The 23,544-nt window shown below is 47.4% G+C and overlaps 1 long non-coding RNA gene across 1 annotated transcript; it reads left to right on the top strand.

The window, feature by feature from the left end:
- The first annotated feature begins 6,404 nt into the window (after positions 1–6,404).
- LOC141084857 (uncharacterized) lies at positions 6,405–10,918 on the top strand. Its single transcript, XR_012231142.1, has 3 exons — positions 6,405–6,520; positions 9,529–9,682; positions 9,761–10,918. It is a non-coding gene; the product is annotated as an uncharacterized lncRNA (long non-coding RNA).
- The last annotated feature ends 12,626 nt before the right edge of the window (positions 10,919–23,544 follow it).

Raw genomic sequence — 23,544 nt, 5'->3', positions numbered from 1 at the left:
AGCATCACGGGCATCTCCATGAGCACGGGTGTCTCCAGCACCATGGGCATCTGCAGCATCACGGGCCTCTTCCAGCACCACGAGCATCTCTAGCACCACGGGCGTCTCCAGGATTATGGGCGTCTGCAGGAGCACTTGTAACAAGATGGCACCCCTTGCACATGAAAGGGCAGTTCTAGTCCCAGCCCAAGGTCACAGTGGGTTACCTCAGAATCATGGCTGCTCTCCATGTCTCCTCTGGATGCACAACACATCAAACTCTTTAGGGCCCAACAGTGGCAAGTTGTTTAATGAAGATGAAGAATAGAAGAAGGTAACAATTCCTAAACTGTCCCTATTTACAGCAATGGCTGCAACAACAGAAGCAATGGTCCCCAGTCAGCTCCCAGGAGCTACAAGTCTCTTGTAAGGCTAGTTTGACACTAGCGTTTGAAGGCGCAGCGCACACTCGCCGTGCAGCTCCGCACCCTGCCACACCCCCTCCGGTCAACTCCGCCTATGGGCGCATGACGCTGCATGTGACCTGCTTACCCTATCTTTAGCATTGGGTAGGAAAGACAAAAAAACTGACTGGCACATCCAAACTAGTGTGAATAGGTTCATACCAAGAGAAGATACCCCCATATACAAAATACAAAGAAAGGTTGCACTCTATCATGCTAAAGCATGTCAATACGGAATATATGTAATTTGAATAGCAATACAGCATTAGAATATTAGGAAAAAATATATGAGACGCTTAGCATAAAATTTGGCCAAATATGTTCTGCCCACCAGCCAATGTCAAGGCGGTCTCAACTCTGATAGGTACCCACACTGTGTGAATACCTCTCTAAGGCTGATGTCTGAATTCCTGGGTGAATGTGGACACCTCTGTCAGCACACGTTTGGTGCACGTTCGGCGAACGTCAGCGCAGCGCCAAAAGGGCGCATGCACCGGCAAAAGCAGACCAGCGCATGGCCAGCGTACCCAACGCTAAATATAGGGTACGCCGGTCGCATGCCATGTCATGCGCCCATAGGAGGAGCTGACCGGAGGAGGTGAGGCCGGGGGCTGAGCTTAGCGGCGGCCCTGCACTGCGCCTCATAACGCAAGTCTCAAAGTAGCCTCTGGCTGATGTCTGAATTCCTGGGTGAAAGTGGACACCTCTGTCAGCAATGCCTGCATTTATGGGTAAGTATTTTGTACATGGGGGTAGCTCCTCTTGGTATGCACTTATTCACACTAGTTTGGATGTGCCAGTCAGTTTTTTTGTCTTTCGTATGTTAGCTTACTGCCCGAGCACTCCGCCCTCTACCAGGTGGTGATTTCAGACATCAGCCTTAGAGAGGTATTCACACAGTGTAGGTACCCATCAGATTTGAGACCGCCTTGACGTTGGCTGGTGGACAGATAATATTTGGCCAAATTTTATGCTAAGCGTCTCATATATTTTTTCCTAATATTCTAATGCTGTATTGCTATTCAAATTACATATATTCCACATTGACATGCTTTAGCATGATAGAGTGCAACCTTTCTTTGTATTTAGCATTAGGTACGTAGGCCATGCGCAGGTATGCGTTTGCTGACGCATGCGTCCTTTTGACAGTGCGACGATTGCACCAAAATGCAACACGGTGTGTTTTGCACCGGACAGCGCACCATCAAAAGGACGTATGTGCCAGCAAACGCATACCTGCGCACTGTCTGCGTACCCAATGCTAAAGATAGGGTGCGCAGGTCGCATGCAGTGTAATGCGCCCATAGGCGGAGCTGACCGGAGGGGGCGGAGTTGACCAGAGGGGGCGGAGCTGCACAGTGACTCCAAACGCTAGTATGAAACTAGCCTAAGGCACTCACAAAGTCCTTGTTCCTGCTCTGTTCTCCTCCAGGTGTATAGCCAGCTCCCAGCAGGGGAGCACACCCTGCCATGGGCCAGCCTACCAGGGCACTGAACTGCTAAGTCAAATTAACCATTTCCTATCCCTAAGCTAACATACATAATAATAACAATTTTTATTTTTACATAGCGCTAACATATTCCACAGCGCTTTACAGTTTGCACACATTATCATCACTGTCCCCGATGGGGCTCACAATGTAGTATGTACAGTATGTATGTTGTATGAATGTAGTATGTATGTATGTATGTTGTATGAATGTAGTATATATGTAGTATGTATGTTGCATAAATGTAGTACATATGTAGTATGTATGTTGTATGAATTTAGTATATATGAAGTATGTATGTAGTATGTATGTATGTTGTATGTATGTAGTATGTATGTTTTGTTTTTTTTTACATTCAACACATTAGCCGGATGATGGGACTACTACTGTCCCATCATTGGCTAATGTGTCAATCACTGTCATTGTAGCAGGCATAGCCCGATGAAACTTGTAGTCCCATCGGACGATGCCTGCACACACACACAACCCCCGGCAGGCCCGCACAGACCCCCGGCTGCCCGCACAGACTCCCGGCAGGCCCGCACAGACATCCGGCAGGCCCGCACAGACCCCCCGAGAGGCCCGTACAGACCCTGCCCGCACACACACGCACAGTCTCCGCCCATGCACCGCCCACACTCTTCCCCCCCTCCCAAACTGGATGTGCAAGGAAAGAAAGGGTTTATTTTCATTCCGATATTTGTGCCCCATTGACTTGCATGGGTTTCCGGTATCGGAATCGGCGATACCCGATATTTTTGGGGTATCGGTCCGATCCAATCAGATCCGATATTTCCCGATATCTGAAGGTATCGCTCAACACTACTCCTGACACCTCAGTCCTTGGGCGCCATGTAGGGCTCACTGCCTGTCCTTCTTGCTCCACAGGTGCAACCAGCACCAATTACCATCAATCCTTAAAGGAGCCGCTCAGTCTGTACACGGCCACTGAGCTGCATAGTGGGCCACATTTCGCCCTTGTACTACTACATAGACATTAAAAGAGGAACCACTGGAGGAGGAGGAGTCTCCACTGTTCTTCCAGCTCCACACTCCCTCCAGTGGTGTTCCTGCAGCTCCTTGAGCCTCCAGTTCTGTGAACACATCTGCGGCCACCTCACTGCCCTGAGGCACTGCTCTCTCCTGTGCAGCTGGGGCAACTGTGGCCTTAGCAGCTGGCCGTTCCACATCTGAGACCTCCTGTTACGGGCCAGTCTCTCGATCAGGGGCCAGTTTAATGGTCATGCGTGGGGCCCCCGGATCCGTCTTCCTTTATAAATAACACGTAGTCCCCCTCCCGAAGGGGGCCATTGAACATGAGGGAGCCAGCATTTATACAGACTTTGGCCCCGGTCTCCAGCTCCTGCACAAAGCAATAGCCCTTGTTGCGATTCAGATACATGACGAGGCCACGGGTCATCCGGTCTGCTGCGGTTTCTCCGCCGGGGCGCTGTAGTTCTGCAAGGACGCGGCACTCCTGCCACCTTTTCTGGCGTATCACTTCATGGATCCACTCGACCTCCGTAGGCACATGGGGATATTCTGCACGCAGGCCGCAGTTGTCAGCTGGGACGGGTGCAGCCTGGAGAAGCGCAGGTGCCGACGCGTCCGGAGGCGACAACGTAGCCAGCGGTCGGGGTGCCTCCGATGAGGCTGGCGGAGCAGATGACCGGGGCTTCTCCGGAGACGATGGCGAAACCATGGGAGGTAAGGAGACAGCAGGTAAGGCAGCGGGTCGGCTGAGCAGGGGTCTCTTAGGCCTCTTTCACACATCATTTTTTTTCCAATCAGTCGCAATCCGTCAGAGTTTAAAAAAACGGATTCTGCGCAGATTGTAAAAAAAGAGAGAGAGAGAAAAAGAGAAAGAATTTTTCTTATGTGCCAGAATGGAAAATGCAGCTGTAGGGGTTAAATTAAAGGAAGAGAAAGTTTCCAGGCATGCTCAGTTATAAAAAAAACGAAATCCGTCGCCGGATTCCATCTTTTGACGGACAGCGACGGATCTTGCGCCCATAGGCTTCCATTATAGCCAAAAACGGATGGCGCTGGATCTATCGCTGTCTGATTTTTCGACGTGCACAAAAAAAGTTCCTATGTCCTTTGTCTCCGGCCAACGGACAAAGAATTTCCGACGGATGAAACGTGTGGAGATCGACGGATTATTGTCTGATGGCAAAAACTGATGTGTGAAAGAGGCCTTACTCACCGCCACAGCCGACGGTAGTCCTCTTGTGCAGCCACCGACATCAGTGATTGCGGCCGTCATCATCCACTGCAGAGCCGCCTCCAAAGCCTTCCGGACTCCCGCAGGTTCCCATCGAGGCATCACCATGCCCCCGTAATCCTCATCGTCCTCAGGGTCCTCCACCGGTCGCTGACTCGGCCGCGGAAACAGGGGTCGCTCCTCCAATTCTTCTGACCACCAGGCCTCAAACTTCAGGCCTACCTCCCCTCAGACCTTGAAGCGCCCCCAATCCTGCCAGCCGATGCCGCCACGGAACGACAGGCTGTTCCTCTCCATGTCAGCCGGTAATGCGCCTCATCCACTGACAGACAGTCCATCTTTTTCGGGCTCCACCCATTCTGATTAGTGTGCAGTGGCGGCAGTTCCTTCTTCGCCCACACCCATTTAAGGCGGGCATCATAATAGGGTGCGGCCTATTTTCTTCTGGTGCCAATTTCTCTGCATAGCACCCACGCAAAGGAGGCAATTCCTTCAGTTTTTGTGCCAACAGCCACCATCTTTTCAGTGGTCAGCGCCATCTTTAAGTCCATAACATCCGCCATCCACAATCCTGTCACGGCAGGCAACACATCACAAGTCCCAATTTCAAAGCCACAAATCTCAGAATCGCTGTCAGCCGACAGCTCCATTTCTTCCAGTTCGGGCAGCACATATATCAGATTCCTTATCCTTCTATGGTGGACACTTCAAAATCACAAGTCTCACATATTCCATCCATCATTCTTTAGGCTGCAGGGGTCCATCCTACCGCGACCATGCCAAGTGTAAAGGGCCCGTTACACATAGCGATATCGCTAGCAATATCGCTGTAACGTCACTGGTTTTGTGACGTAGCAGCGATATTGCTAGCGATATCGCTACATGTGATACTTACCTCTGACCGGCTCCCCCGCTGGTTATCGCTGATCGCGCGAGAATGTCCTGGACCATTTCTCGTCGGGCGCTTCCTGCTGGGTTTCCTGTGGCGCCGAGGAGCAGCGCGTGGACGTGGGCGGAGGACATCAGGATCGCCTCGTCTGACAGGTAAGTAGTGATCCCCGACCGCTGCTATGTCGCTAGTGAGATCTGCCTGTGTGGCAGCTCACTAGCGACCACTTAGCGATGCACCAGCGACCCATATCGTTGTCGGGATCGCTGGTACATCGCTTAGTGTAACGGTACCCTAAGACAAGGGGCACCGGGGTAGTAGTCTGGATTGAGCTCACCCACTAAACATAGTCTGTAGACTCCCCGGCCCCTTATACATGTAATCTGCAATGAATTCAGTCTTTCCCCAAAACAGAGTTACCTTCTCTCCTCGGGCCACAGCAGTCCAGTCAATTAGGAATCAAGAGATGCAACTGTATTCCAACTGGGAAAAGGAACTTTTTATTGAACAGAGGATAAAGGATGGACATAGAAGACAATTTGCAACACTGGATTTCCTGCTCTCGCCCTGACAATTGCTTCAGTCGTCCCCACAATGGCCGCAGCAGCCGAGGATCACAGTCGTCCAACCGCTGGAATCTGGGTGCCTGAGACCCCTTCAGTGAAGGCCCCTCTAAAGTCCAGAGAGCCTTTATTGTAGTCCTTGGTGATTTTGAGCCCGGGGCAACAGACCTCTGCTCTCCCATCTGGGGGGTCTGGCAGTGCCCCGTCTGCCTGTACGTCTGCCCTGGCCAGAGTTCCAGGCAGTTCTGGAGGGAAACAGCAGCTTTCTCTCTCTGCTGCTGAGTCAGCCCCTCACATTAACCATTGTTGACCCTAACTAAATACAGCCCTTTAAAGGAGAACATACTGTATATTATGTAGTATAATGCATTGCAAGCTATAAGGCACACATTTAACCATACATGTACATCACTTAGGTAAATGTGACGTGCATAGTCACACAACAGAAGGAGGGGATGCAATTGAGGGGACCGGCCATCTCCTTACACACTGGTGACTTCCTAATGCATAGCTCCCAAGCATCCCGATTCCCACGGGACAGTCCCGTTTTTGACACCCCCCTCCCGCATCCTGCCCGGGACGGTATTTTTCCCACATTACACTGAGCCGCCACACCCCCCCATCCACCGATGCCATGCTCGCCGTCGCAGATAGATGGACCGCAGCCTGCAATGATGTGGCTGGGCTGTGTGTGTTCTGTCTGTGCACAGAGGACCTGTGAGAGGGGAGGAGTCAGGGGTCACATGATCAGGGCCTTCATATCTATGTGGCTGGGCTGTGTGTTCTGTGCGCAGAGGACCTGTGAGAGGGGAGGAGTCAGGGGTCACATGATCAGGGGCTGTGTCTGCCTCCATGTCTGTCTGCACTCTGCAGGAGTCTGGTCTGCTGTGCTGGTTGTCATGCTGGATGAGGTAAAGTTTATGCGTGGGGTCAGGAGAGGTTTACAGTGTGGATGAAGCAGAGCCGTGTGTGTACGAGGTGCACGGAGCAGAGCCACATGTGTACGAGGTGTACGGAGCAGAGCTGTGTGTGTGTGTACAGAGCGGAGCCACACGTGTACAAGGTGTACGGAGCGGAACCGCCCGTGTACGAGGTGTACATAGCGGAGCCGCGCGTGTACGGAGCGGAGCCCCATGTGTATGAGGTGTACAGAGCAGAGCCGCGCGTATACTAGGTGTACGGAGCCACGTGTGGCTCAGGTGGGCACTTCAATGGGAGTCGGGCTGCTATAGTAGCTTTATAGAATCTTTCTTTATCTCTCCCTGTTTCTTTATTTCTCTTTTCTTTCTTTCTGTTTTTTTCTCATTCTCTGTTCTGTCTTTCCTTCTCTTTTTCTTTCTCTCTGTTCTTTCTTTCTCTCTCTAATCTTTCTTTTTTCTTTCTCTCTCTGTTCTTTTACCTTCTTTCTTTCTTTCTGTATTTCCTCTCTTTCTTTCTTTCTCTCTGTACTTTCCTTCTTTACTTCTTTCTTTCTCTCCCTCTGTTCTTTCTCAGTCTTTCTCTGTGTTCTTTCTTTCCCCTCTTTCTTTCTCTCTATCTCTCTCTTCTTTCTTTCTTTCCCCTCTTTCTTTCTCTCTGTTCTTTCATTTTTTTTCTCTTTCTTTCTCTTTCTTTCTCTTTCTGTTCTTTCTTCCCCTCTTTCTTTCTCTCTATCGCTCTGTTTTCTTTCCCCCTCTTTCTTTCTTTTTTCTCTCTGTTCTGTCTTTCTTTTTTCTCTATCTTTCTTTCTCTTTCTCTCTCTCTCTATAACTTCTTTCTTTCCCCTCTTTCTTTCTTTCGCTCGCTCTCCCTCTGTTCTTTTTTTTTTCTGTCCCCTCTTTCTTTATCTCTCTGTTCTTTCTTTCCCCTCTTTCTCTCTATCTGTTCTCTCTCTCTGTTCTTTCATTTTCTTTCCCCTCTTTCTTTCTCTCTGTTCTTTCTTTCTCTCTCTGTTCTTTTTTCTGTACCCGCTTTTTTCTCTCTATGTTTTCTTTCTCTCTTTTTCTCTGTTCTTTCTTTGTTTCCCCTCTTTATTTTTCTCTGTTCTTTCTTTCTCCTTTCTTTCTCTTTTTTTTGCCCTCTGTTCTTTCTTTCTCTCTCTGTTCTTTCTTTCACTCTCTGTTCTTTGTTTCCCCTCTTTCTTTCTCTCTCTTCTTTCTTCTTTCTCTGTTCTCTCTGTTCTTTCTCTCTCTGTTCTTTCTTTCTCTCTCGCTCTCCTTTCTTTCTTTCTCTCTCTATTTTCTTTTTTCTCTCTCTGTTTTCTTTCTTTCTTTTCCTTAGTACCAGTCAGAGTGCCCACAGTACCAGCCACTATGCCCCTAATAGCAGTCAGTGTGATCAGCAGTGCTAAATGGGTGCGACTGGGCGTGGACATGGGTGTGACTAGTCGTGAAATGGGTTTGGTCGGGGGCGTGGCCTAAAATTTAAGGCGGCGCGCTGTGCATGCCGCAACCCTTGTCCCTCTTTCTCTTCTTCAAAAGTTGCGAGGTATGCCTAATGGCCCATGGTGCATGTGTCACCCACATCCACCTGTTAATGGCAAACATTTCTAAGTCTGGAGCTTTATGTATGAGGTATAAGAAACAGCAGGAACTATTTGAGAAATGCTTGGCTACTGTGGTGGGTGTGAATATTTCCTACACCCAGAACAGAATCAATCACGACATTTATATAGAGCAGAGACACCCAAAAAGCAAACTCCTAGTAATCACATTCAACCTTCCGGTACAGAACGGCCCGGAGCCCCTAACCCTACCCCAGTAAGAGAAAAGAGCAACTTTACAGTCCAGCACCTCTCTGTATTCATACAGTTATGCAGATTGAGGGCAATTTATTACTGACCTCCTCTGAGGTACATGCACTCATGTACATTGGCTATAGAAAGTCTACACACCCCTATAAAATCCCAGGTTTTTGTCATGTACAAGAATCATTTCATGACTTGTTACTCTACACTGAGGAGATAACTGAAATATTTTTGTGTGAAAAAAGAAAAATCAAGAAGTAAAATAATGGGATCTAAATGGTAAGCTTTCTCCTTATAGAGAGTGACAAGCCAGGTTTGGAAGTAGCAATCCTGCAAGTCAATATTGACCCTTTAAAGAGGTTTGCAGAATTTATCCTAAGGCCGGAGTCACACTAGAGAGAAATACGGACGAGTGAGAGGTGTAAAAACCACGCATTGTACACGGACCAATGATTCCGCCCGAAATACGCCAATGCAAGTCTATGGGTGCGCAAATAATATGCATTACACACGGACCACACGTGTGACTTGTGAGAAATACGCACGACGTTGGCAGGTGACAGGAAATGGTCCAAGCAATTATCAGGAAGCTTAGAGATGCTAATTAGCTCAAAAAGGGCTCCAGACATCCAGGAAGTACGCCTCCACGGAGTACAGCATCATGGCACCCTACCTTAATGTGGAGATGCTAACTGTGCTTGTGCAGGATCGCCCTAAATTATGGGACCAACGGGATGCACATTATGCAGACCAGGCCAGAAAGGAGGCTGCATAGAGGCGCATATATCGCCAAATGTTTCCAGATTTTGGTGATCGGCCACGTGAGGACCAGCAGCACATGAGTAAGTGCCAATATATTATGTATAGAAAATTACCTGCCATCAAAAAATGATTTTACAAGTAGGCCCCCCATCCTGTGCTTGTGATATTGGCCTCTTCTGTTTGGACCCACTCTTTGATTCAGACAGAATTGGACCCTGTCCACAAGCTCCTAATAATGCCTAGGCAAACCAGTTTAAGAGTTAGTACTTGCCCCCTAAGCTAGTGTGACCCTGTGCATCTGGCCTGGTTGCACCAATGATATATGCCATCCTGGGTAGAACTGACACCCTAGTAGGCCACATAACTATGATACTTTTTCAAAAACTTGTTTGATCATAATTTTTAATCAAGATATTTTATGTCACATTGCAGTCGAAGATGTGACGAGACGCTGGCGCAGCATCCGCAACAAGTATCGCCGTGAGCACCAGCAGCATGCAAGAAGTGGTAATGCGACCCACACCAAGCGAAAATATATCTATTTTGACCGCCTCTCTTTCCTCGCTCCAATTTTGGATCTGAGACCGTAAGTAGAAAGCTCACACCACATTACACATATGCTTTAGAGGTCCCAATCCCAATTTTGGGTTTTCTGCATTTGCAGAACTCAATCTAACCTCACTGAAAGGGAAACTGGATCAGATTCTGAGGCTATCCTGTGGGTGGAGGGGATGAGGTGTCTGGCCCATCTTGTGACCCTCCAAGGAGCATGGCCAAAGTGAGTTCTCCTGCTCGACCTGAGCCTGCCCTAGGACCTGGACTGGCACCAGAAACACCACCACCAGGACCAGAGCCACAGCAAGGACTGTCAGCTGCAGCACCACCCGCCATCCAGGATGAACAGGGCAACAGCAGCAGCCCAACTGTCCGCCTAGAGGGCTCCACCCAGCCTGCTGTGCCATCCCAGTGAGGTAGATGAAGGCGCCATATCCCAGCCACAGATACCCGGACCAATGTGGACACAGGGGTGCTAAATTATCTCTCACGAGTTGCCAATGATGATGGGGGGGATTTGTACTCACGCAGCCTGGCCCATTATCTTCGTTCTCTTCCCCATGAGGTGAGGCTACGTGTGTGAGGATCCATTCAGATCCTCATTGATGCAAGCACACCCCCCAATACCCCATATGAGGTGTTTGAGTTTCTGGAGAGGTGACAGCTGTCACCCAGGAATCTTATGCGTCTTAACCCCCACCCCCAAGTGCTTGCTCAATCAGGGTCTGTGGATCCTCCTACACGTGGGCCTACACCTCACCCCCTTCCCCCCACTACCCAACCTTGGCAACATCATACACAAATGTCTGGGTATAACCCACCTCACCAATATGGCCACTTGGAGGCTGGTCCCAACCTGGTTGGGGACGACATGGCCATTTTGGGAGTTATGAGCCACGGCCCTACCATGCCCAACATGAGACTCTACAAAATCAGAGTGCCCAGTATACACCACAATCCCATGAGCTGGCCCACTACCTACATCATGGGCAAGAGTATGCCCCCACACACGCTGAGGGACAAGTTGGGCAAACTAGCCAGCAGGCAACACAGTCTGGGCTGCTGCCTTCTCCACCCCCTACATACCACAATTTATAATTTTGTGTGAATGTTTTGTTATTTTCGTTATTTTTTTTGGTAATGTAAAAATGTTACTTTTTGTTTTGTAAAAAGGCCACTTTGTGCCATTTAGGTAATAACCATATGGCAATCATATGGTTTTACAACAAAAAAAAAATTTGGCTACATAAAAAGTTAACAAATTCAATTTTTCGTCTCTTTCTCAATGATGCACTTACATCACGACATACTGACAGATGCTTACCAATGGAATTACAAACAGAGAAAAACATAAGGGGTTGAAATATATATATATTTGCAAAGAAAAAATTACACACTTACAACATACACACAGCATTCTCTTGCCATGAAGTTTGCCCCTCAGGTGACAGAAAATAATTAGTGAAAATATCCCGCACTTTGAGACCAGAGAGCGGATGACGGTGAGGATTGACACGTGGTCTTGCCCTGCGCACATTGTCCGTCACATGCACCACACCATCAGAGGCTGAGCAATCATGAATCTTGGTGTAGTTATGTAGAACCACACATCCTTTGATAACCTCACTGACATTTTGTTCACTCAGCTGAATGACTGACTTGAGAACCCACCATTTGGCACAAAGAATGCCAAAGGCACATTCCACCAGTCGGCGGGCACGTGATAGGCGCAAGTTAAATATTCTACGCCGGTGGTCCAGGTTGCGACAGAGATATGGCCTCATTACATGGCGCGTTAATTGAAAGGACTCATCGGCTACAAGGACATAAGGGACAGGTTGTTGATTAGAGCCTGGTAGCTGGCGTGGTGGGGGTAGATCCAACTGGTTGTTGTGTAGCCGCTGACCCATAATGGAAGTATTGAAGACTCTAGAGTCTCCCACCCTTCCATAGGCCTCAATGCCTGCAATTATAAACTTGTATTGACTGTCGGACAAAGCCAACAAAACAAGAGAAAAGTATTGTTTATAATTGAAGAATTGTGTGCCAGAGTTCGGCGGCTTACGCACACGGATATGTTTCCCATCCAGGGCACCAATACAATTAGGAAACTGGCATTGCTCCTCAAAGACCCTTGAGATCTTCAACCAGTCTTCCATCCTGGGCTCGGGCATGATGACTTAATGAATTCTTGACCAGATTTCACTAAATGTAGACCTGACTATGCAAGAAATGGTCGATCTTCCAGTTAGAAACTCATGCTGGAGTGCGGAATACGACAGGCCAGTGAACAGGAAGCTGGAGACCAAAACAAGTGGAAAATGATTTTTAAAAAAATAAGCTAAATAACAGCTACATCAATAGAACACAGTATAATTTGAAATATCTACAAACACACACCTTTTTTAAAAGAAAAATGCCTATGTGATATACAGTTAATGCTACACACAATATTCTTGTCATGATCTGAATTTGATCTGACAGTTTTAAATTGCACAGGGTGAACTTTTTTTCCTTTTGGCAAGTTGCCAAAGTGACTTGACTGTCCCCGGTGTTGGTTAGTGGTATCGCACCTTAGGTTTCAGTTTAATGTGCACGTAATTAGGAATCAGGTGTGGGGCTCTATAAAGGAGTCTCAGGGTGTGTAATCACGGCTGGTGATACCGATTCATTGATTCTGGTTTGGTGATAGTTGTTCATTTGCAACCAACCTTGGTGGTGGAAGGAGCTGGAGAGATTGCTCAGCTCAATCTGTGTTCTGATGTGGAAGGAGTCACCGAAGGGAGTTCTTTGCAGCGCTTACTGAACTTGGTAGCAGCTATTCAGGAGGAAGGCTGCAGTCGGTTGCTGGACTCTGTGCTGGAGCATTTGCACAGAGAGAGCTAAGTTTTCTATTTCCCCTGTTTGTGACTTTCCTTATGTGTGATCTAGTGCAGTGGTGGGATTAGTTTCCGCACCGGCCAATGCCCTAGCGAGGGACTAGGTTCAGGGCGAGTCAGGGCATAAGGTTCGCGTGCGGCGACAGGTGCGGAGCCTGTTTAGGGAACGTAAGGAGTGCAGGGACGCTTCCTCAGGGGAGCTTAGGAGGTCTCCACTTCCCTATTTCCTATTACAGGGCCCACCACTGTAATTGTTCCTGTGTTTCCCCTTATTATTTAAATTCGCCAGCTGGAGGCGGGGTATCCAGTTTTACGTGTACTTTTTAAATTCGCCAGCTGGAGGCGGTGTATCCGGCTGCACGTTCCGGTATTATTTAAATTCGCCCCGCTGGAGGCGCTGTATCCAGGGTCACGTGTGTCATAAATTCGCCCTGCTGGAGGCGCTGTGTCCAGTCACACGTTGACCATGACATTTCTGGTATGTAAGTTTCAATATATCTGGGTAAAGATGAGGCCAACAATTGTTAAACAAAGAAGAATCACTGGGTATGAGTGCCCAAAGCGGCGTGACAAACGCCAGTTGAAGAGAACCTGCTCAGTTGGGTTGAAACTAATTGTGTCTGTCATGTCGGCCAAACAACACCAACACACCAAGACAAGGCAAGGTCAAAATCAGACAGATTGGAGGCAGGCACCTGTTACAGAGCCAATAAATAGGCTGGAGGCTGATGATTTAAATAATTTGCAGGTCTCAGAACCGTTGAATGTCCATTTTGCAAGGTGGCGAGAAAATCTCGCCATACGGATTACATACGGATGCCATATGGATAACATACGGATGCTTCCATGCGCAAAAAACGTGACCACACCTCGATTACGAATGACATACGGATCACTATTTAGGGGACATTTCTCCGAGTACAAACGTAGCACCCCTAAAATGAACATGTGCTGTGGCCTGATGCATGATAAGGTGATAGGCCCATTTATTTTCGCGGAGTAGTCTGTGACGGCAAACACGTATCTTGACATGATGGAATATTATGCAGTGCCACAATTTCCAGAAGGTGTCATCTTTCAACATGACGGCGCTCCTCCACACTACGCCACCATTGTTTGTGAGTTTCTGGATAGAACATTCCCTCGGCGGTGGATAGGCAGGGGTTCTGTCAAGCCATGGCCACCACAATCCCTGGATTTGACGCCCTTAGACTTTTGGGGTTATGTGTAGCAACATATGTACATTGAACGTATCAACGACATTAATCAGTTAAAACAGAGAATCACAGAGATTGTTCACTCTGTTACACCAGACGTCATTTCTCGTGTGTGGCAGGAACGTCACTATCGTTTGGATGTGTGTAGGGCAACAAATGGAGACCACATCAGACTGCACTGTATAGGTATGAAACTGGGAGAGTTTTTCTTTTATTTGGAGCAGATTTTACATTTCTATTTTTTTTTTTGCTTTCCAGTGACTGGTCAAAAGTGCACCATTACTTTACGGACACAAGGTAATGCCAAAAAAATGGACATTTATAGGGATCAGTACAATGGAGGAGAATCAGATAGAAAAATGTACACTAGAACCATTTATAGTAAAAAATACAAAATTTTTATTAACAAAATAAAGACAAAAACAAACGGAATTTAAAATAGTCGGAAACCAGAGAATTGGCACCATGCACCCACTGCATGACATATAGAGGTTGTACATTCACGTAAATAAAGCACAATACTTCACAGCATGATGTAAACAATTAAAGGACAAGATTCCAAATAGGATAACTCTCAAAGAGGTGTCATGGACTATAAAGACAAAAAGTCAAAAAGGACAAAGGTTCTGCCCTGGGCCCTATATTGTTCAACATCTTTATCAATAATTTAGATGAAGGAATTGAGGGTTAACTGATTAAATTTGCTGATGAAACAAAGGTTTGAGGGATAGCTAATGGGTCGCCCTCCCAGGGCCGTGGGGTACCCGGTACCGGGCCGTTGTCAGCGGGATGTGTCACAGCAGCGATGACCCGGTCCGTGGCCCTGGGCACCCATGTATTAGGGGAGATTGAATGATGGAATGTAGTTAATGGAATAGTTTGTGACGCCACCTGTGGTGTTTGGCAAATAAGATGTTGAGCCGACGCTGCATGCAGATCCTCTGGGGCTGGTGGTGTGTTGCAGCCAAGATGGTGAAGTTCCCCACAGGTGGAGCTGTAGCCTCGCCTCAGGGCAGTGTAGATGTTGGGGTAGAGGAGAGGCACAAGCGGTGCAGAAGCTGGTACCCAGATGCAGCGATGCTGGGTACGTTGGCGCAAGAATGAATGGAGGACACCAGGGCTTGTAGTTCCAAAGCTTTACTCACAGTCTGTAGTACACATACAGGTGCCTGCCTCCATGCTGTGTCCTCCAGGTCAGGGACTCAATCAACCTCCAGGCCAGATGGAATGCTCCCTTCCAACACGCCGCCAACATGTGCCTTTCTGAACGTCTCGGGGACCGGGCCCCGGCCTTGCACTTAGAACTTCTAGGCAGGGTTCTCTCCTGTGATCAGGAGTGAAGAAGGGTGAGCTGAATACTTCTTGTTTGAGAGTTCTCTCCTAACCCACGTCCTCTGTTCCCTTTTACTCCTTCGTTCCGTACTAGTCTCTCCTTCTTATGAAAGATCAGGTTTCGGTTCAATGTCTTTCCCCTTCTTTCCTTTCCCGTGCCAGCAGACCCAGGTCACTGAGGTCTGCTGCAGCACCTCCTTCTTCCATCTCTCAGGGATCTTCTTTCCTCACTCCTCTCTGAGTGACTCTGTGGCTGACTGACTGAAATCCTAAACCTTCCCGCTCTTTTATGTATTCTAACTCCACCCGCCTCCCAGCACGTTTCGTGTTCCAAGCATGGAGCCACCAAAGGTGCTCTGCTACACTCCAAACAGTGAGCCGCAATGTGGCTTTGCTGAAATACCGTGTTATGTGGGATGCAGGTGTTGGAGCATGGTCAGGAGCCTCCAACTTACCTGGATGGTCGGGCACCACACCTCAGGAGGAGATGCAGTACCTCTGTGGCGACTGAGCCTCAGGGGCGCCACACTAATACTAGAGAAGAGAGAGAGGATTAAAAAAGATATAAATAAACTGGAGAAGTGGGCAGCAACTAACAGAATGGTTTTTAACAGGGGAAAATGCAAAGTACTACATCTGGGCAATAAAAATGAAAAAAGCATATACAGAATGGGAGGAATAGGGCTAAGCAACAGCACATGTGAAAAAGACTTGGGTTTACTAATAGATCATAAACTGAACATGAGTCAACAGTGTGATGCAGCAGCAAAAAAGGCAAATTATTGCCCCCTACTCCTCTTTGAACAGATCTCATCTGGAATACTGTGTCCAGTTTTGGGCACGACATTTTAAAAAAGACATCAACAAACTGGAACAAGTTCAGTGAAGAGCGACCAGAATGATGACCAGTCTGCAAACAATCTCTTATGAGGAAAGGTCGCAGAATTTGGGAATGTTTAGCTTGCAAAAGGTGAAGACTGAGAGGAGACTTAATAGCTGTCTACAAATATCTCAAGGGCGGTCACATTGTAGAAGGATCATCTTTATTCTCATTTGCACAAGGAAAGACTAGAAGCAATGGGAAGAAACTGAATGGGAGGAGACACAGATTAGATATTAGAAAAAACTTTTTGGGTAATTAATGAGTGGAACAGGCTGCCAGGAGAGGTGGTGAGTTCTCCTTCCATGGAAGTCTTCAAACAGAGGCTGGACAGACATCTGTCTGGGATGATTTAGTGAATCCTGCTTTGAGCAAGGGGGTTGGATCAGATGGCCCAGGAGGTCCCTTCCAACTCTACCATTCTATGATTCTATGATTACCTCGTGTTGGTGATGGTGCCTGCCCCTACCCACGTTTCAGCTATTGCAAAGTATTGTACTCTATTTTCTTGTATGTTTGTTTTTGTCTTTATTTTGTTAATAAAAATGTTGTATTTTTTTATTATAAATGGTTCTAGTGTACATTTTTTCTCATGTAGATAGATTGCACTTTAATAACAGCCTTCTCTATGGTACATACACTCATATGGATTGATGGCATTTTACAAACAGCCTTCTCTATGATATATACACTCCTACCTATAGATGGCACTTTACTCACAGCCGACTCTATGGTATATAACTCATGCAGATAGTTGGCACTTTACTCACAGCCTCCTCCACGGTATATACACTCATGCAGATAGATGGCACTTTACTCACAGCCTCCTCTATGGTATATAAACTCATATGGAATGATGGCACTTTACTCACATCCTCTTCTATGGTATAGACGGGTAGTGTTGCGATCCGAGGTGATGGTGAAGTGGGATGGCAATCCCCATAGTAGAGTAATGTTCAAACATCGCACACTCTTGATAGATGCTTGTGAGGACTTTATTGTACACATACAGATGCAGCAATAATACAATTTATGAATCAGGAATTGGTGCAGGGATAGAGAAAATGCTGAGGCGACAAAAACGTAACATTATACATACATTATATTATATATAAAGGATATTCTGCTTGCAAAGGACACCTGGGTCCAGGGTAGTTCCAGCGCACCTGCACCTTGGATTGTAGACTGCACATGCACCTTACCTCCTCCTTACTGACACATCATTTGTATGTAAGTAAGTTATGATTTTTCTCTTACTACGAGTTAGTATCAGCATTTTGCTCGTATGACTTAGGGTATCTTTGGTAGGGTCTCTTCAGTTTAAGTTTAGTCTGCACACATTTTTGCACTTTGCTTTCAGAAATTGGTCTATGAGATATATTATATATGCTGTGGTGCCACTCCACAGGAGTTCTGTTTTTTGTATAATTTCTAGTTTTTTGAAACGTATATAAATTGTTTTAACTATCATTAATAAAATATAAAATTTTTCTGAGACCCCAGTAGCACTCCTTATATACACTCATGAGAATAGATGGCACTTTACTCACAGCCTCCTTTGCAGTATATACATTCATATGAATTGATGGCGCTTTGCTCACAGCCTTCTCTATGATATATATGTGAGCAGGTTGCGGGATGCAGTGACAGACAGGAGACAGAGCAAGGGTTAACGTATTTTACTTTTAACAGATATGTACTCCATGCAGGCAGATAAGGGGTTAAACAGGGATAACGTGGGTAGTTGGTACTAAAGGTATGCAGTTTGGGGAAAAATGCAGGGGATAATGACGGTAGCAGTTCTTAAGGTATCACTTATTCGATCAGACAACTTTCAGACTGTAAAATTCACGAAACAAGCGTTGGCGCCAACAAGTCAGTGCAGGGTTAATTCAGTGTAGTCCTGAAGACAATGACAAGCTGCGTCTATTTGGCAGCGGTGAGTCTCTGGTGTCTCCTGCTGGATCCTCACTCCAACGGGTGCTGTGGAGGGTAAGGCACAGGCCACAGCAATGTCGGAACCCAATGTGGCCCAACAAACATGCACTGGGGAGTGAAGATTCAGTTCACGGTCACACACCCGGTACTTTTTAGGCAGCACGTGCGCGGTACTCATGAGCCTGGAGCGTTTGTCACCTTGCTTTGTGGGGGGGCCAATGGGCATATGGTATATCTCTGTTCAGTCTCTGCGGGCTGCAGTGATGATGCTGGAGCGCAGGCCTGAGCTGCTGTGCTGCTCGAGGGACGGAGCACTCACCTCCCCCTGCTGCGCGCTGTCTGTTCCTGCCAAATCTGCCTGTTTCCGCACGTGCTTTTTCTTTTTAGCCTCAGACACGCCCCTGCTGCCAAGTGCAAAGTTTGGTCCAGTTCTTTAAGCTTTCCTCCGGACATCCGAGGAGATAGCCCCGACAGTTCCGGACCCAGCGCAAGAAAGGTACCCCTAGCCTGGTCCTTCTGCTTACGTATACACTCATACCGATGGATGGCACTTTACTCATCACCTCCTCTATGGTATATACGCTCATATGGAATGATGGCACTTTACTCACAGCCTCGTCTACGGTAAATACACTCATAGATATATGGCATTTTACTCACAGCCTCCTCTACAGTACATACACTCATGTGGTATGATGGCATTTTACTCATGGCCTCCTTATGGTATTGTAAGCAGGTTGCAGGATGCAGTGATGCAAAGGAGGCAGCATAAGGGTTAACAAATTTCAACAGTTTAATTAACAGGGTAGATAAACTTCTCGCAGGGAGATAAATGGTTAAATGGTGAAAAGCAGGTGCAAAATAATAACAGTCCAATTATCAAACTTACTGTGTCCTTTATATTCCTGCACCACAGATGATCCTTTGGGTTTGTAACACCGGCAACGGCCAGGGAGATGTCCACAGATGGAGTCCCTCGAATGATGATCCGTCTTCTGGTGGCAACAGGCGGTCTCCGGTTTTACCAATTGAAGCCCCATGAGCCTGTGCTGCCAAAGCAAAAAGGGCCGCAGCAATCCCGGGGTTAAACGTAGGCTGATGTGTAACAGATGGCAGAGAGGGCCGCAAGCTACTGTCCTTTACCCAGCTCTCGTTTCTCCGCACATGCGCGGTACTCACAGTCACTGGGCGCACAGCGCTCTTTACTTTCACTGTCCCGCTAGTGGTACTGGGAGATATCAACTGCAGTCCGTCGCAGAGCCGGAGCTCGGGGTGCCAAGCATGCTGCTCACCCTGCTGTCCTCTCCCTGATGGCGGGAAACTCTGTCTCACTTTGTGCGCTTTTTCTTTGGTTTCCAGTTCACCCAGGCCCCTTCCTTCCTGGTCATGGGACCTATCCGGTCTCCTATTCCTTCCCTCGGGCAACATGGGACGCAGTCTCGATAGTTCTGCACCCGGCTCAGTACAGGTACCCGCAGCCTGGTCTTCCTCCTTACACTCTCCCTCTCCTTTAACTCACCATTCCAGGGGCATAGTTCCTTCATCAGACGTCCATTCTCTTTCATCTCTCGGACAATCCGTTGCCAAATAAACTGATCTTGCTCATATCGAGTAGGAGGTAATCCAGCTGTCGCCTGCTCGGTATGGCGTGGTTCAAATTGAGTGGTAGAGTTAGGTGGAATGGTGGAATCAGGTTGAGCGGCAGATGATGGGGGCACGTTTGGGTCCACTGAATCAGCCGTTTCTGAAGTTTCGGGTCTACTCATTTCTCTTGGTTTGGCGAGCAGCGTACTATCCACATTTGAGAGCGATGGTTTATTTGCATTTGGGTATCTGTGTAATATTGTATAGTGTGTGTGTATATACTGTATATAATGCCGCCATACAGTGCTCTTCTATCCAGTACTGCAGAGCACTGCTGTATAGTGTGTATATATAATGCCGCCATACAGTGCTCATGTGTCCAGTATTGCAGAGCGCTGCTGTATAGTGTGTGTTTATATACTGTATAGTGCTGCAATACAGTGCACATGTATCCAGTACTGCAGAGCGCTGCTGTATAGTGTGTGTGTATAGAATGCCATCATACGGTGCTCATGTATCAGTACTGCAGAGCGCTGCTGTATAGTGTGTGTATATAATGACATCATACAGTGCTCATGTATCAGTACTGCAGAGCGCTGCTGTATAGTGTGTATATATAATATGCCGCCATACAGTGCTCATATATCCACTATTGCAGAGCACTGCTGTATAGTGTGTGTTGGTATAGCAGCAATACAGTGTTCATGTATTCAGTACTGCAGAGCACTGCTGTATAATGTGTGTGTGTGTATATATATATATATATATATATATATACACTGTATAATGCCGCCATACATTGCTCATGTATGCAGTATTGCAGAGCGCTGCTGTATAGTGTGTATATATAATAAGCCGCCACACAGTGCTAATGTATCCAGTACTGCAGAGCGCTGCTGTTCAGTGTGTGTATATATATATATTATATAATGCCGCTATACAGTGCTCATGTATCCAGTATTGCAGAGCGCTGCTGTATAGTGTGTGTATATATAATGCCGCCATACAGTGCTCATGTAATGCTGTACACTGTTACTGTGGAGGCATATGGAGTCACGCGGATGCACAGGGGTGTGTGGATGGGCATTTTTGAGTTAAATGAGTATGTAGAGGTATACAGGGTGTAGGTTGGTATGTGAGGTATTTTGAGCAATGAGGGGCCGATTACTGTCCTTCCTCCCTTCAGGTGGTGGTGACTTGTATGGGATAAGACCCCAGAGTCTGGGGTAATACTGCTGGGGGTCATGTAAAGGAATGTCCGTGACTGGTCCAGAGCCAAGTGTCTCCTCATGAAAGAAACATCAGTGATAATTGTATGAGAAGTCTGAGCCGCACGCCACCTCATGTATACTGCATACCGTGCCAGCGAGATGCGAGAACGCTGTGCACCCCTGTCCCCAGTAGTCACATCTGCCTGGTTTACATCCTGCCTCCTCCGTCTAGTAGCAATTATGTCCCCACAGTTATCGTCCTGTGTGAAGATCTGAGGTTGTGGGTTATAATACTCACCTAGGCAGGTTAAGGATGCAACTATTTTTATTCCATACATCCATGGTTGTACAACAAATCCATGTAGATGGCCAACATACAATGTCCTCCGTTCACAAGTTCCCAATGTGAGTTCCACTGGCCCAGTACCCGGTGATACCCACTGTCTCCCGAATTTTGGTTGGCCCACAGCTTTCGCAATGGCCGGAGCTGAGCCTCCCCTCCCTCTCAGAAGAGGCGTGGGCGGAGGCCAACATGATGGGGGGTTGGAGGGCGAGGGTGGGGGGAGTGGGTTTCTAGGGGAAGGGGCGTTGCTCATATATAATGGTGAGCAGCGGGCCTTCCTCCCTCTCTGTTCCTGCTCTTGTACCTGAAAGCCTGCTCTGCCCTCCCTCCCTTTAGCTGGTGGATCGTAACATTGGTGTTATTTGGGTCATGGCGGTTTGGAGGGGGGAGGGAGTCCTTGGAGTCGTTTGGAAATTGGTTTTGGAGACTCACAGTATAGGGTCTCCTCCATTCATAGGTATGGTGGTGGTGATCTGGTGAAAGGTGGACGGGGAGTTTCTGTAAAGAGTGCGGATCCCCTAGTTGATTAGTGGACATATGTTTCGGTGTGTTGGTGCTCCCGAGCCTGGGGGGTAACGGCTGGGAGTAATATGTTGGGTTTTGTCCACAGCATTTTGGGGTCAATTCACCTCGATCTTGTGGCTTCAAGGACTCCTCCTCCGGGTTCAAGTTATTGTATTTATGTTATTCATAATACATTATTATTGTTGTTTTTTTATTTAATAAAAGGCTGCTGTGGCCATGCAAATTCCAAAGAAACCTTTGGTCTCTGGTGTTATTATGCGGCGTATGGGGTTTTAATACGAGTGGGGGGTGCGGAGCATTAGGACGGTCCTGTCTCCCCTTCTAGGAGCAACTTGACAATACCAACGTCAAGCAATGGCCAGAGCTGAGCCTCCCCTCCCTCTCAGAAGAGGCATGGGCGGAGGCCAACATGACGGGGGGGTTGGAAGGCGAGGGTGGGGGGAGTGGGTTTCTAGGGGAAGGGGCGTTGCTCATATATAATGGGGAGCAGCGGGCCTTCCTCCCTCTCTGTTCCCGCTCTTGTACCTGAAAGCCTGTCCCGCCCTCCCTCCCTTTAGCTGGTGAATCGTAACATTGGTGTTATTTGGTTCATGGCAGTTTGGAGGGGGGAGGGAGTCCTTGGAGTCGTTTGGAAATTGGTTTTGGAGACTCACTCTATAGGGTCTCCTCTGTTCATAGGTATGGTGGTGGTGATCTGGTGAAAGGTGGACGGGGAGTATCTGTAAAGAGTGCGGATCCCCTAGTTACTTAGTGGACATATGTTTCGGTGTGTTGGTGCTCCCGAGCCTGGGGGGTGACGGCTGGGAGTAATATGTTGGGTTTTGTCCACAGCATTTTGGGGTCAATTCACCTAGATCTTGTGGCTTCAAGGACTCCTCCTTCGGGTTCAAGTTATTGTATTTATGCTATTCATAATACATTATTATTGTTGTTTTTTTATTTAATAAAAGGCTGCTGTGGCCATGCAAATTCCAAAGAAACCTTTGGTCTCTGGTGTTATTATGCGGTGTATGGGGTTTTAATATGAGTGGGGGGTGCGGAGCATTAGGGGGGTCCTGTCTCTCCTTCTAGGAGCAACTTGACAATACCAACGTCATGGTATCTCCAGCTGGTATAGTGTGCAGTCACAGTCTATTTTCCTTCAGACAAAGGATATCATGACCGTAGCCATGGATACCCCTCCAAAACTCCATAGATCATCCATCCATCCCAGATCCGATCCTTTCCCTTTAAAGTCCCTCCAACAACTCCCTGATTCAACCCATATCTCTTTTTCTACCTACGCCTTAAACAATTTTCTTTAGCTCACAGAACAAAGCATATTCCATCACCTGGCACTGTATGTGAGACCCCATATGGTGACGGCTCCCCAGGGTCTACTATCTCCATCCACACAATGGGCCTAGGCTGGTAGAACAATGGATGTTAGAATGATTTCTTTACATTTACCTTTTAGCAATCTACTGTCTGGCCGTAGGTTTACATAAGATCCAATCTGCTCATCTTCCTCTGCTTATTATCACTGAATGGAAACATTTATTCCTGAGGATGAACTGACGAGCAAGCCAATCACTAATAAAACACAGCAAGAAAATCTATATATATAGAATTGAATGTGTGTGTATGTGTGTATATCCAACCAATCAGGAAGCATCTTTCATTTCACCAGAGCTGTTTAAAAGAAGCTGAGCTGTGATTGGTTGCTATGAGCAACAGTTTTCCCACTCGACAACACCTCAGCAGACACTGACATGGTGGGAGAAATCTAGCGTCCCTGGGAACATAAGCTCCCAGCCATTGTCTGCCCCCCAGAAAGGAGCAGAGTGCACATGACAGAAATGAATCCCCCTCCCTGCCCATATACCCATCACACATCCTCCATCCCATAGGCACATCTTCCCTCTTAAAGGGATCTCCGGTATGGAAGTTAGGGCAAATCCCTCAGCGCTCTGATTCTGACCCCAGGCTTCTATTAAAGGGATCA

This window comes from Dendrobates tinctorius, unplaced genomic scaffold (assembly GCF_039654945.1).
Source record: "Dendrobates tinctorius isolate UK_male_01 unplaced genomic scaffold, ASM3965494v1 ptg000028l, whole genome shotgun sequence".
NCBI classification, from domain to species: Eukaryota; Metazoa; Chordata; class Amphibia; order Anura; family Dendrobatidae; genus Dendrobates; species Dendrobates tinctorius.
The sequence above is the reverse complement of the archived record's forward strand: the minus strand, read 5'-3'. Positions and strand labels throughout refer to the sequence as shown.